The sequence below is a fragment of the Haemaphysalis longicornis genome, unplaced genomic scaffold (genome assembly GCF_048455015.1).
Source record: "Haemaphysalis longicornis isolate Haplotype H1 unplaced genomic scaffold, Haemaphysalis longicornis Haplotype H1 scaffold_8, whole genome shotgun sequence".
Lineage (NCBI taxonomy): Eukaryota > Metazoa > Arthropoda > Arachnida > Ixodida > Ixodidae > Haemaphysalis > Haemaphysalis longicornis.
The window spans coordinates 111,709,922-111,723,126 of record NW_027526445.1 but is presented as its reverse complement, the minus strand read 5'-3'; the positions used below and the strand labels follow the sequence as shown (position 1 = coordinate 111,723,126).

Genomic DNA, 13,205 nt, shown 5'->3' with positions numbered 1-13,205 from the left:
CAGTATGTAGTGCAGCGAGAAATGATAATTTCTTTCGCACTGTGAAGCTGAATGTGTAAACCATGCGATATGGGAAGCAGATTTTGCATTTTGTGTTTCCGTAGTTGTTTAATTAGCATTATTTTTAATTGGTTAGCAGTAGTAGTTCAAACCTAGAAGTTAGAATTGGTGTAAACCTGTATGTGATTGCAAAACAAAAAAACTGCTTCCCATGTTTCATTCTCCACAACTTCTGGTATCTATTCATGTCTTGCTGGCAATCTTTTGTTGAATAGTTTTTTTTCTACTGTTCTCATAAACAACCAAGGAATTTTTTTAAAATTAACACAGAAACTAGTTGCCTCACATCAAAACTAATTAGATATTTGAAATCAGCTAAAAAACTGAACGAGCCTATGAAGTTTCACCAGAATTGGTTGGAAAGCAAAAAAAAAAAGATGTTTCTGGAGCCAGTGTGTTTCCTTAAATGGAAAGCCTACAAAACGGCCCTTCACCTGCCCACCTTTACACCCTCACAAAAACTCTTGGGCACCCACAACACAAACTCACTGAAGTTCACCTTCAACTTGCCACCTAGCATAATCAGAAGTTCCAAGCAGGAAAATTGACCCAGAATGTAATACTGCACCGGCTAAGGAAATGATTACACACATGGTTAAGGGGCGTGTTGGCTATTGAAATGAACTTTACATGAAGTTTTGTTCACCACGCATAAAATTAAAGGTAGAAACTAGCAGACACTGTGCAGAAACTAGCAGACACCCGAGACAAACTATGTCACTGCGATCGCTAATCAGCTATAGTGTCAGCTCTGAGATTTTTTTAAATTAAAATTCGGGATTGGATGGGAATAATGAACACGTCTAAAATGCGATCCCAGTGCGCATCCCCGTCGCCAGTGTGTTTTATGGTTCCAGGTGAAGGTGGGCCTTGTAAATGCGTTGTGGCTTTCTACTTAGAAAACACGGACAACCGGTACATGCAGCTCAATGTACAGTGATTTCGACATTGTTTGGCACGTAAAGAGGGTCGACATTACGGTAGTAACGACAGGGTAAAATGAATATTGCCATGACGACGTACCAACTCAGGTGGATTACCCAGCAACTACTACAGCTGTCATCAGAACCAATTGGCTGTTTCACCAAATCGCATTTGGCTGCAACTTCACATACCCACGCATAATTCTCACAAACCCATTGGCAGATGCAGAAGCCCAGCAGACACACCACAATGGAACTCTCTTGGCTAAACCCATCACACGGCAAGATGCTAACACGATACTCTACCGAGCACGTAAACAAGCTACAGCCTTGCATTCGTTTGGCCTGCAGAATCGACATGAACGGCTTCACAGGCTCGATCACGAGCAAAAGTTCTAGCTCGCTCACGCTCCTCGGCTTCGCAGAAGTCAAGAGACACTGCTACACCGGCTAAGTCTTGAGTAGCATTGACCTGAAAGTCTCCACACAATCGGACGCGAGGACTGCCCGGGCTGCCTTCTGTGTGGTTGTCCTGAAACTATCGAACATTTTCTTAGCGCTTGTCCAAAGTACTCTAGTGAGCGAAAGATCCTTGAGGCAGCGGTCACTCGCCCTCTGTCCGAACAAAAGATTTTGGGCACGTGGGCTGGGAACAGGAAACAAAGCCTAGCCGCTAAAGCCCTGCTTATATTTCTTAGCGACTCCTCTGTGGATTGTCGGCTTTAGGTTGCTACAAAATTTGACTGCAGAATAAGGTCTCATTTTTTTATGGAGGATAATTATATGGTGAAAAGTGGACTGTAATAACCTGATTCAGCGTCCCATTGTACGCGAGGCGTTTATTGGTTGTACTGCTTGTACATAGTTCATTTGTCGATTTCACTGTCATTCCTCATACCTTCTATATTCATTCCGTTCTCTTTTTTGTCCCCAGTTCCATTCCCCCAATGGGAAATAGCAGGCCCAAGTACAGTTTCTCAGGCCGGCCTCTTCTCCCTTTCAATAAACATTTACTCTCTCTCTCTCTCTCTCTCTCTCGCAAAAGATGACAATGACAATGACCGCTGTTAGAAGCTCATGGCCAATTCCCTTACTCTCATAACAAACCAAATTCTCACCGACAGAGTGGGACTGGCAACTGATGATGAAAGGTGCTGCCAAAATTCACAGTGAATTCACCAGTTTCTATTGGCTGTGATGTGAACATACCCACTTGAAGGAACACTCTGTGGCATTCTTATTTATTTATTGCACAATTTTGCCAAAGGGCATCAAAGTAACAGAGGGATAAAAAAAAGGAAAGTGAGGGGATGCAAGCGGCTTTATGACCTACAGAATAGTGTATAGGCCAGCCTCGGCAAGAAGTTCTAACAGCTGCTTGTGGAGAAAACCATGCGTGCAATGGGACACTAGTGCTTTTGCATTCCAAACCCATAAGAAATGCTTCGGTGTCCTCAAACTTCTTCTGTCACTTACATTTAAGCGAAACAAAATTTTTGTCTATTGACATACACTTACAGGGCAAAGTGTAGGTAACCTGTGGCATCACTACTAGTAACAGTGCTATGTGCACATACAAGTTTACTAACAGTGCTATGTGCACATACAAGTTTACCCCAGGGTAGTATTTTTGGGGAAAATCACAGGCCTATATGTTGTGGTGTACAGCTGACAAACCATTCAAACTGATGACCTAGTTTCATCACTTTTGTGGCAAATAATTTCAATGCAGAAGCTGTTTTAGCTTATCACTGGACATAACTGTAGCTCTTTTCAAATAGGTACTTCTCTGACAGAATCTCTGATGATGAAAACACTTGATAATTAGCTCAGTTGTGGAAGTTGAAGCTATTTGAATGACATCTGAATTCAGTATGGGGAGGCAGCTTCGTGTTTATATCTGTCGCACAGTGATGTCAACAGTAGAAGCTTTCTACATGATGTTTTGCCCACAGGAAAGCCGGAATGGGATGTGCAGTATACACTGCAGGCAAACCGGGGATATTTTCCTGCTAGTGCTACCTTCTTTGTATGCCTTATTTTCCTCACAAGATATAACCGATTCTCAGGACTGATCTAGCCAAGCTAACTGGTGGGGAAATAGCCCCGCCGGTAGCATAGTGGTTATCGCACCAGACCGGTATTCTGGAGATCGTGGGTTCGGATCCCACCCGGCGGGCATTTTCTCACCAATTTCTTTCTGACTCAAAAAATTCTTCATCTCTTTCTATGACCCACCACAACACCCCCTTTGCTTTCTGAGGTTTTCTTGACTGCCAACCCTTATTTTCTGTCTTATTTCACCGAGCCCCTCATTTCCCATTTTCTGATTCGGGAATATATATATATATACATATACATATATATACATATACATATACATATACATATACATACATATATATGTATATATATATATACACACATATACATATATATATACATATATATATACATATACATATACATATACACATATACAGATATATCCACCACCAGTGCGTGGCAGTGCGTGGCGGAGCGACGCAAACATAAATAGATATATAGCTCTCCTAGAGAAACATGTACAGCAAATCTCGGTGCACTCACTGCGTAGAGCGTACGTACCCAGGCATCCTAGGTTTGCGTCGCTCCGCCGCGCACTGCTAATCCCGCAAGCTTCGCGACCGACTGCAGATTGGGCCAATGCGACCTAATTTAGCGACTGCGGCATGTATACAGGGACACCTTCCTTCGGTGGTGGATAGCGCTTGCATAACGATAGGCCATTACTGCTAGGCTTGCCAGCTCCGAGTGCGTAAACCTGCATTGCAAACTCGTTCTTTGATTCCAGCAACTGCGCCATCAATTCAAGCATCGGCTGCGTCCTCTCCGATACAAGCTCCGACTGCGCAGTACTATCCGAGTACACTGCCGGCGCACTTGGCGGTGAACGCACCTTGTCCTTGCCGGGCATGGGACACTTGGGAACGCATTGCCACGTCGAACGATACCTTTATCACTGTTTACAAAGTAGCGCAGAATGCAGCCTTCGGGAGAGTGAGGAAAGCGTAAAAAGCGATCCTAACTGCGGCACAAATAGAGCCAGTTTGCAATATACACCAAGCGCAACGTTGGTAAATTACTCACACGGTTACGTGCGATACTCCCCATCGGTTGTACACAATTCAGTGCTGTTAACTTTTTTGGGGGCAACGTCGCCAGCAATGATGATGATGATTACTTTTTTTCGGAGATTTTAGTTTTTGACTGGATTTTTAGTTTGACTGGCTGAGTGCTTGGAACGGCTACTGACGGCCACGTGCGGCCGCATTGCACGCTAAAGATCGCAGCGCCACAAAGGTTTGATCCTGTTTTGGCGTCACTTTTCGAAGCTTGTTCCGAGCACTACCCTGTTTCACAATATTTTATGCCTGTTTAGCACACTGTAATTCAATTTCTCAAAGTCTTCAAAAAAGTCGCTAAGACTCCAAAGAGATAGAATTGTCGCTAGCACGACTGAAAACACGCTAAATTTAGCGACTTTCTCGCTAAGTTAACACCATCATCCGAATGGTGGCTGGCTCCCTCTGGGAGGGAGTGATGCTCACGCAGTTGGCAAGGTCGTTTTCTGGCGGGCCTCCCCCTAGGACAGCAACTGTGGCTAAAAGCTTATGCATGAATTAAAGGTGTTGTGCCACCAAATTTTAAGTCTGTAAAAAGCCTGCTGTAGGCTTTCTCTGAATGCAAGGACCATCAACACGAAGTGCTGGGTACAGCAAGCACTTAATATATATTTTAATTCGCTTCTAAAAAATGTTTAAAAGCTCTTCTGGAGATCGGGACCCATCGCTAGCGCCACTAACCATGCCGTCAGTGAATTTCCAGCATAACAAAGTTTGTGACGTCATGCCACGTTAGCGACTCGAGCGACGTCAACGTGAACTCCAGTTACGACAGTTTGTTTGGTCGCTTGGTCGTACCACACACACTAGGCCGACACGACGACGACGCGATATGGTATATGGTGGCCCTTCTATACTCGGTGACAACTTAAGAACGGCACCGGAAGTTGCCGCTGTGCCTTATCACCGTAGCCGGATGTTTCTCCGCGCGGCGCAAGTAGGGCGTCACTGGGAATATTTTGAACATGGCGTGAGCCGATCCCGTAATTTTTTGGACTTAATACGCTTATAACGACTCCAGTGAAGACAAACAAACTGCGTGAGGCAAGGCAGACGATATCACGCATTCATAGCAAACCCCTTTCAAAACGCGCGCGCACTGACGTCACGAGTCCGGCGCTTTGGCGGAGTGGCGGCGACACAAACACGTCGGCCAATGGAAAGTCGTCGTAGTGTGACCGACTCCCCGACCGAAGACGCCAACAAAACCGGTCGCCTGACTGGTCGCCCGACGCGTCGTCGGGAATCGACCGAGAAGCGAAAACTGCGCCCCGACAACATTCGTTCCGCAATGAATGCGGCTCTAGTTTGTTAGTTTCTGGAGGGTAATAAACTCAGTAAGGTCCTTGAAGCCCATACAACTCAATACTAGCGCTAATGCGATGCGTATTTTGGAGACCGACGCTTCGGCTGTGCTCTTCGGCGACGCCGCTACCCCGGAATGCGTGTGCGATCGGCTCGCCTGTAGAAAATATAAGGTCAGTTTCGTACAGAACAAGAGTTACGTAGGGTAATTTGGGTAATAAGAGATCAATCAGTATCGGCAAAGGTTTTTAACGTAAAACGTAAAACCAAAGTACGGCAAGCACTATCCCTACAGTGCAAAATCGCAGTCGCAGCTGGGTACACTTATTTTTTCGAGCGCTTTCACGAAGGAGCAGAGTTGATGGCGATAAGCTATTGCGGGCTTCGCGGAACCTTGCTGCGCAAGCGCTATTTAAGAAATTTGAGTTTACAAGCCAGGAATTCTGTAAACTAGCTAGTAAACACCGACGTACGACTCCAAGGATGGGCCTCTATTTAGTACATCGGCTATTTCGCAGTGTGAAATCATGTGTGCTGTGGCTCAGTGGTCTCGCGCGTCGCGCCCGCTCGGTGAACGTTGAGGGTAATTCGCGGCGGGGCAGTTTAGTTTAGAGTTTTTATTTTTAAGGGGCATGGTTTGCATATCTAATTGCATTTCTATGGTTTGCATATCCATGATTTTCATTTGTCTGCATCCGAGGATGCAGACAAAGGGTCTGTGTCGGAGCTGTCACGGTTTGACATGACGAGTCGGCTTGTTTACTTCCGTGGTGAAGCACGTGTGTGCAGAAGCAGACGCCGCAGTAAAGTCGTAGCGTACCGCAGCGCCGCATGGTAGACACACGTGGCAGAGCGTCCTCGCAACACTGTGACGTCACTGCTTGAATCGGCGCCCAGAAACGGAACCGAATCCTGTTCACATGAATCGTGCGATAATAATTTTTTTACTCAGAATATGTGCATGTGAGAGCATGTATCGTGGTTTCTAACGAAATATAAAACGTTTGTAACAAAGAATGCACAAGCAAAAAATTTGGTGGCACAACACCTTTAAGTTAGAAGTCTGAACAAAATGCAAGCAGTTCTGAGATGTCCATCTTCCAGGAAGTACGCGAACGTAACGATGAGGGTGAATGAGAGCCACTTTATGCAAAACTAGGTAGCCGCGCGTACAGGGAACAGAAATATTCTGTTCACTGTAGCTGCGCGCATGTTAAGGGATCCATCCGCACTACACATACGTGTTCGGTGCCCACTAAGTGCACCGACATCACCGTGCACGCACAGGACATAGAATGCGCAGGCGCTGGGTCCCTACAATTGCGGACGCACAAAGCACTGATTGATTGATTATGAGGTTTAACGCGCCGACGCCTCACAGGCGATGAGATGCGCCGAAGTGGAGGGCTCCGGATTCATTTTGACCACCTGAGGATCTTTATCGTGCGCCGAAGTCTCGAACACACGGGCGTTTTCGCAGCCATATGAAAAGCGCCGCTGCGCCCGGGAATCGAACCCGCATCCCTGGGCTCAGCAGCAAAACGCATTAGCCACGAGAGTGCACTTCTAAAGATGCTTCACTTTAAGGGGAGACGCGGGTCGAAAAGTCGCGTTTTTTTTTTCAAATTTCACTTTGTTTTTTGCTGATTTATCATCTTTATACATTATATTTTGACATCTGAAAATATCACATCGAAATTAGCCTCATAAGTCGGTGAAAAACGCGTCTGAGTGAGCGGCAGTGACGCGCGGCATCACGAAATTTATGCAAAACTTGGTGCCGTTCGCGTGCTCGTGGTATGGTGGCCTTCTATACTGGTGGGGCCGCGAAGAGAGCTGTCCGCCATATTGCGGCCGCTGGCTCGTGTAGAGTTGTCCTTACTCCCCACGATCCCTGTTTCCGAAGTTTCGTATGTTCACGAAAAATCTAAAAAAAAGCAACAAAAACAGTCTTTTCCCGCCGTTTCAAACCACGCGCCACTGACGCGGGGCCACCATTGGCTGACAGCGCGGGTGTTTTGTTGCCGTAGTTCGCTTCACTGTTTTCCGGAGTTCTTTTTTCCTGTTTTTGTGCGATGGCAAGCCCGAAAAAGGCCATTGCCGACCACCAGAAATACACAAGTAAGAACAAGTTCAGAGGGAAGCGGCGGAGGACGTACAAGAAAGTCACCGCCGACAAAAATGTCCCCGACGGGGCAGCGGCCGCCAGGCCTAACATCGACCACGGCAACGTCGACCACGGCAACAGCGACGACGAGACCAACGCTGCAGTGAATTTTGTGAGCGCATCGCAGAAAAAACTTGTGGCTGCTTCAGTCACGGCCGGGTGGCTGAATCGAGCGACAGACTGACAGATACACATACTTACGGACAGACAGTTTCCGCGGTTGAGTAGCCCAGGAAGGACAACATCTTTAAAACCCGTGCGCTGGCTGTGTCTCAGTCGGCGCAAGCGCTCGCCTACGGGGACCGCCCCGCTCCGTCCCGAAATCAGTCCCCGAACGCTAGCGCCGCGAGGGAGTCAAGCGGCGACAAACGTAAACACCGCCACTCACGCCCTCGCCCGTTGAATTCCGGGCGACGCGGCAGGCCGCACCTTGCGTGCGCTCTCATCCAGCGGTCGTGATCAAGGATTATTTCAACTTTTGGCCGAGCGGCTGAATCGCGGGGCAGTTGGCCAGTTCTAGATAGGGCACATTATGTACATAAAGCTACTTAACGGCGACCGCAGTATCTCCCATGTATACAGCGGGGCGTGATATTAAGTTGAAATAATAAATTATCTTTATGACGGACACAGACAGACAGACTGACCGGCCAACATTGTCGCGCTCAAGTGGCCAAAGAAAGGCTATCGTCTTTAAAACCAGCTGGAAAGAGACGCTACCGCATTGCGCAGCCGTACCACTCGCAACCGCCGCCAGCCCACAAAGTAAGAGAAACAGAAAGACGAAAACCGGCTACCGCGCGAAAAGCCAAAGAGGGATGGCCTGCCGCGAGAAAGGGACAGGACAGGGGCGCTACGCGTCGTGTCTATTTCCGTTCACAGCACGGTCAAAACCCACACGGGTATGACCTTAATCACTAATTTTTGTATTCGTGCGTGTGCGGTTAACCAGAGCGCCCGACACAAATTTGCTGCACCTGGCGACGCGCGGACGGTGGGCCCGATTCGCGCCTCGGTCAAACAGCCCGCGGAAGAAGTGCCGCAACTTGGCGGCACACGGCGCCGCCGAGTCTACTCTATTTTTCCTATCGAGACGGCCGCACCAAATCATGCCTGGGACGACCGGCCCAAAAAAAGACACGCAGCGAGTAGATCCTGGAGACGGCGCCGCTGAGTCGCCTTCCCTTTCCTGTCGTGGCTCGGCTGACGCAATCACTTCGCCTTCAAACTGCGGCCAGTGATAGTCCTGATTGGAAAGATTCGAACTCCACGCGGCTGCGCCGGAAACCCGGGGGTATAAAACCAGCCCTGAAGCAGCGGCTGTGCGGCGGCATTTCATCGGAGGCACTGAGTTGAGAAGTGCTATCCGCTTTGTGCGAGTCATGTAACGCTCTTGTAAATGGCACTACACGAGACCATATTACTAGCGAACCTGAGCAAAATGTTTCAAAACGGGAACCTAATAAAACCATATGGGCGCACGTACATCAGCCAAATTGTCGCTTGAATACGCACAGCGGAATGGTGCGGACAATTTCGGTGAGGCAAACGTTACAAACCCCGCAATCGGTTTGACGCGAGTTACGTAAATTAACTGCGACTGTTGAAATGAGCGGTTCGGCTCACGAAACGACTACACAGCGTGACATGCGTCTACGGAAAACAACTAGAAGGGAGCAAGCGCAATGAAGCCGCCACGCGTTCACAGGCCGCGTCAACAAAAATAACTGGGGCAGTCAAGAAGTGCCATAGGAGCAGAGCAACTGCGGCAGCGTTTCCCGCCGGGCCCTCACCCCCTCGTTTTTCCCTCTTCACCGTGACCCCTTTGCCAGCGACCGCCGAGAAATGCTTACAGCGCCAAACAGGGACCGGGAAAGGAGGGAGGTGCAGTTTTCGTTGTCTAATTTTACCATCCTTGACAGTTAAGCTGCACAGCGGCACCGCTGTTTGCGACTCGTACACGCGCGTCCGGACTCGAGCTCGTGATAAAACTTGTTTGCACTACTGTACTCACGAGTGCATATACTCAAGAGTGCAGGCACTCGCAAAACCAGTATTCATGAGTATTGTACTCACGAGTACTCATACTCGCGAGTACTCATACTCACGAGTGGTGGACTCACCCCTGTACTCACTCGTCATCGCACTCACTTGCGAGTTTGAGTACAAATGAGTGTACTCACGAGTGAGTACGCCGACCTATGCTAAGGACGCATGCACCTATTGCTTCTGTATCTCAGGTATGAATGAGCACAGCGAGAGTTACATAAACTACGCAGCGATTCGTGCTGGCACGCATACGAACAAATCAGGAGCAAGGATAATCAAACGGCCCATATTCAAAGCTTTCATAGATTAAGACTTGTCATATGGAACTACTCTTTTCAGGAGTTGCTTGTAATCGGTCGGCCTGAATTCGTAGTTAGGATTACATACTCTGCACGCGAAATAATGCTATCACAGCCGTGATAGACTAATATAGTTACAAAAACAACACTGTAGAAAGGACCAATTAATAAATGTAGGTACCACCTCCAGGGAGGCCAGGAGCCGTTGCGCATTACTGGCTCTATGGAGTGGAATCATGGGCATATATACAAAACATACCGTAGGCATTTTTTTTCACAGCAAAGCTGTATACCTCTACCCCCCCCCCCCAACGGTTTCATCGATGTGAGCAAAAACGATTCCTGTGGGCAAAAAATGCCCGCCAATCCACCCTATGAAGGTGGTTTGAAAACGAAGCTGTAAATGACACCCACAACGATTGCCCATGCAACGTGACTTGAATTCACACACGTGGCTCTACAAAAGATGAAACCAGAGACAAGTGAAATGCACTTAACCATACCCTTTCTTGGATGTTCTTTGTTAAGGTGAAATGAATGCAGGATTTATGAACGGTGGTTGGTTGAGTTGTATCGGTGTAGCACATGAGTGGACACTTTTTTTGCAAAATGAAGTAAACTCAAACCCGGTGTTAGATGATCTCACTTCTCTGTTTCTGTCGCTTCCGAGGGATCGGTGGCAGAGACGAAAGAGAAGTGAGATGCCATGCGTTGTTGTGAGCTTCCTTTATAATTATATAACCGCATCCCAGCGAATGCACAAGGCGCGCACACGGCCGCCACACGTGCCATCAGCGGAGCGCACAGCTGCGCGAAAGGTAGCGTGACGCTATCACATGGCATTCAGCGAGAACGCAGGGGGTAAACCCGCAGATGTGCTCTGTGAGCGCACCGTCTGTCTCTCGCGTCTCCGCGTGGGCTCTCTCCGCGTGATACCTAGCCCTTCGGTGAGCAACATTAGGTTGGGTTTTGTTACCGACGTCGGCATCATGACTGCAGATAACAAATGTTCCGCTCTTAGATGTACTACTTATATCTAGCAAAGTCAAAAATCCTCGACTACCAAGCAAATTGCGTCAGTGCTCACATGAAGTCAAACAAGCTGTGCTCTCACCAAATCCGACGCCAAGACCAACGCCGCTCCCTTTCGTCGCCACCGCTGTCACCAGCTGCCTGGACGACCTCCGGGTTGCTCAGGAAGGTAGACGACTCCGTGCTCTCACCAAATCCGACGCCAAGACCAACGCCGACGTATACGCTCCCTTTCGTCGCCACCGCTACCACCAGCTGCCTGGATGACCGCCGCGTTGCCCAGGAAGGGTCACGACGCACGTAGTTCCAGCAACACAATGCCCGTCGTTCCTTCAGCGACGACTGTTTTGTGCGCTACCTAGCCAATCAGAGGGTGGCAAAATAAAAAAAATGGCCGCGTATCTGCTTATTTCGTTGCAAATGACGTCAAAAGACGATAGTCTTTATCGGCTTTTGCGAAGTAAATGCCTCTCTTCGCTTTACCATCTTTCTTCGCATTGTGCTAAGTGCAGCCAATGCAAACCTAATTTTCCTGCCACTAACATTTTATTTAGGCACCGTAATCAAACAATCCGCGAAATCATGGAGGCATTCCACATAGCAGAACGAGGTGATAAGTGTGTAAGCCAAACAAGCGTGTGTCTCCATCCTAAAGAGATTGCATATCTGCGTGTGCCTTGACTGTAACGTGTATATCTACTTGTGGTATCACCGTGACCTTTGCAAACTTGTTTCGACCATGCGCACTGTCCTTTTATTATTTTATTGTTTGTGTTCAGTATTTATGCTCACCCTTTCTGATATTAAAATTTAGTTAGACAAGCGGCTGTCCTTGTGTTGCACTTCCATCTTCTTCGTTTGAGTTCGCGCTGGTTTTATCCAAAATTGACTGTGTACCCAGATAATAAAATGTGTTGCCATGTTTCATTGCTTTGTTCGAACTTGCCACTGGTTCTGATAGAACTAGTACACACTGGCAGACCTATCAGAATACAATCTGATAGACCTACCAACCTTTTCTTTCCTCCATGCCTACCAGACTAATACCCACTGATAGACCTAATAGACTAATGCAGACTGATAGATCTGATAGACTAATACAGACTGATAGGTCTATTAGTTGCCATAAGCATATACATGTATTAGAATTTGCATCAGAATTTCGGCAATAAAAAAAAACAGTGAAGAATTTTTTTTTTCAAAATTAGCCAAGTCCACTTTGGGTGGAATCGAGAAAAACGTCGTTTTTTGCCACCAAAATAACAGTGGAAAGTGCTGAAATAATTTTTTGCCATGGTGTAGAAGGGAGGAAAGGATCTTATTTGAGCACTGAAATAGAAATGTAGCTGCATTACTTCCCTCAATGGTAAGTACTTGTAAAGTCCAGATCTGGCACACATTGATGTGAGACGCAGAATTTGACCCATTTTGGATAAAAAGTGGTTTATTGCACAGGTCCTTGCTAGTGAAAAACGGCTGGAAAAGTATCACTTAAGGACTTTTTTAAAATAACCTGCATAAAAGTAGTAATATGACTGTCATTTTTCAGCTGCAATCCCTTGCTGCACTGGGACGTCACTGGGTGCTGAGAGCACGACTAGTGCGGACAGAAGTGTCTTCTTCGCAACATCCGTACTCTTCCTGTTCGACAGCTGCCATTTCTATATCTTGGAATCTACTCAAAAAGTCAGAAAAGCACTTCAACTCTTCATGCAGCTGCCATAATTTTCCAAAGCTTTTAGAGAGAAGTCCCATGACTGGGTGCTGAGAGCACGACTAGTGCGGACAGAAGTGTCTTCTTCGCAACATCCGTACTCTTCCTGTTCGACAGCTGCCATTTCTATATCTTGGAATCTACTCAAAAAGTCAGAAAAGCACTTCAACTCTTCATGCAGCTGCCATAATTTTCCAAAGCTTTTAGACAGAAGTCCCGTGACGCCTTTCACCTTCAGGAGGTTTACGTTGTGCTCGTACAAGCCACGCCTCTCGGGGGCACCTGAAAGATTCTTCCCTTTGCGTGAAACTGAAACAAAATTTGACACCGAGAACTAGTAATGTGGTTCTGCTCGAACTTCCAGGCTTCGTCTGTTGGGGTTCAGCCAGCATATATACTCCGCTTTAGTTTTCTTAGGTTACCCGTGCCGTCTTCTCAGGTGCAGTGTTTTTGCCTCCCTTCCTAGTACGGCTTCCCCAGGTTCTACTGTAA

General features: G+C 47.4%; 1 protein-coding gene across 1 annotated transcript in view; it reads right to left on the bottom strand.

Moving 5' to 3' along the window:
• The window catches only part of LOC144149748 (uncharacterized), a 371,422-nt gene extending 360,121 nt beyond the window's left edge, over positions 1 to 11,301 (bottom strand). Inside the window, exon 1 of the mRNA XM_077681402.1 lies at positions 11,082 to 11,301. The gene's annotated coding sequence lies outside the window, so the exon portion shown is untranslated. The remainder of the gene's footprint in view (positions 1 to 11,081) is intronic.
• Positions 11,302 to 13,205: the final 1,904 nt, after the last annotated feature.